Here is a 2,309-nt window from a genome sequence, read left to right as displayed (position 1 = left end):
TCACTCACTCACTCACTCACTCACTCACTCACTCACTCACATGCTACGTTCACACTGCAGGCAGACGTGGCCTTAATCAGATCTCTGATTTGGGCCACTTTCATAACGTGGTTCTAAATCAGATACAAGTCTAATATTTTGCAATGCGACCTCAGTCTGAACAATCATGCGACTTTCATGCAACTTTTACGTCACTCTAGAATCTCTAGATTGACATTTGTCACAATTTTTATATCCATCTTCTTTATATTGTTCATTTGCGCATGCAAGTCAGTTCAGGACTCAGGAGCATGACCAGTTCACACTGGAGTCTGATATTGGCCACATTTAAAACATTATAAAAAGTAATAAATCTGAATTGAGCATTAAGGCTTGCAGTGTGAACGTAGCCTTAGCCACTCTTCCCCTAGTGGTGACTCACTGACATGGCATTTTGTGTAAGACCAGTTAAATCCATACGAGAACGCTTCACATCCAAGGCACTGTGTGTCCTTGTTAGAGATCATATCCAGGAATGAGAGCTGGGGAGCATGGAATAGAAGCTGAGAGTTATGTGTTGATATACGCTACGGTAACTTGGCGGTTACCGTGTCAAAACAGCACGTCTGACTCAGTGCTTGTGACGGAAGAGCTCATGGCAGAGGGCCTACAGAAGGCAGTTGACAACACACATGTGACACATGCTAGACATGTCGTGCAACACATGTACCATAACACTTAGAGTTAGGGAATTACATCGATTTTCAAATATTGAAATAGTCGTTACCAGTGATGCCAGTAACTAGTTACTAAGTAACTACTTACTCTAATCTGATAACTTTTTTCAGTAAATAGTAATCTAACTTGTTACTTTTTACAAGCCAGTAATCTGATTACAGTTACTTTTCCAAGTGGCTATGCATTACTATTTAGTTACTATCTCATAATGCTGATGATAAGAGAGCCAGGGGTACAGTCAGCTAGACCGGAGATGGGACGTGCGCTCACGCACGCACGCACACAGCCACACACACATGAGAATAACAAACTATAATACCATGTTTTATATTACGGTTTTACAATTTTATTTTTAAAAAATTTTGATCTTTTTCACCCTCCATTTTCCTCCGATTTTCTCCCATCCCAATGTTAGTCGTTATGCCAATTCCCAATCCCCTTCCTGGTCGCTGCGCACTTACCCCCCACAGTCGGTCTGGGAGAGTGGAGGCTATCACGTGCTTCCTCCGACACACGTCCAGCCAATCAACCGCTTCTTTTCACCTGGCAGCGCAGATTCTCATTGAGAGGGCGTAGCGTGTGGAAGGATCACACTATCCCACTCAAGTCCTATCCGCGCTTAGCAGGCGCCCCGACCGAACTGTAGGAGTCGCTGTTTAAAACGACCCGGACCCACCCGCCAGCTTCTCCCACCCTCTAATACTGCCAATTGTATTAGTGGGAATGGCCAGCCAAGCTGGTGACAACCCCGGAGCTGTGAGCTGGATTCGAACAGGCGAATCTAGCCGTTCCGGGGTTTTGGTGACGAACGCAATCTCCGTTACGCCACCTGACCGCCCCTTACAATTTTATTTTTAATACAAATTATATTATATGCATTTTCTATTTTATTTCGTTTGGGAACCACTGTCCTAGAGTGCCTGAGCAGTAGACAGCTGTGACCTTATATGGCCTGATGGCTGATGACGTCTCATGATGACCTGTCTGAGCAGCCAATCATGATTTATGACATTATGCACTTTCAATAAAGTATTATTTAAAAAAAATAACTGTTGTCATTCTTATGTTGTGGCAGCAGCAGGGGGGACGACGACGACTTCGTAACCTAGTTACTTTCAAAGTAACTAAGTTACTTTGATAATCAAGTAATCAGTAAAGTAACTAGATAACTTTTTAAAGGAGTAATCAGTAATCAGATTATTTTTACAAGTAATCTGTGGCATCACTGGCCGTTACATTTATATTGTTTTGCCTCAAAAAATATATTTGTCCTTGTTTTTAAAATGTGTAGTGTATTTAAAGGGGACCCCAGTAACTGTTATACCATTGAACGGCACACTGGGTACAGGCAGCTAGCTAACTAGCCAGTTAGCTGGGAGAACAGAAAAGAAAGCAAGACTGGAGATGTTACATGGTAGCAAGGTTTTGTACGTATGCCATGCTGTTTCACTAAGTTCACACATTTCAAGCATCAGTGATGTAAACTTTTGGAATTAATGCTTTACGTTCACCTGGTCTGTTAGCATTGGCTGTTAGCCAGCTACAGTAGCTCGCTGGTTTCATTATCTCACGTTTGCTGTTAAGTAAAAACA

Source organism: Notolepis coatsorum (assembly GCF_963971535.1).
Source record: "Notolepis coatsorum genome assembly, chromosome: 19".
NCBI classification, from domain to species: domain Eukaryota; kingdom Metazoa; phylum Chordata; class Actinopteri; order Aulopiformes; family Paralepididae; genus Notolepis; species Notolepis coatsorum.
Note: the sequence above shows the minus strand (reverse complement) of the source record.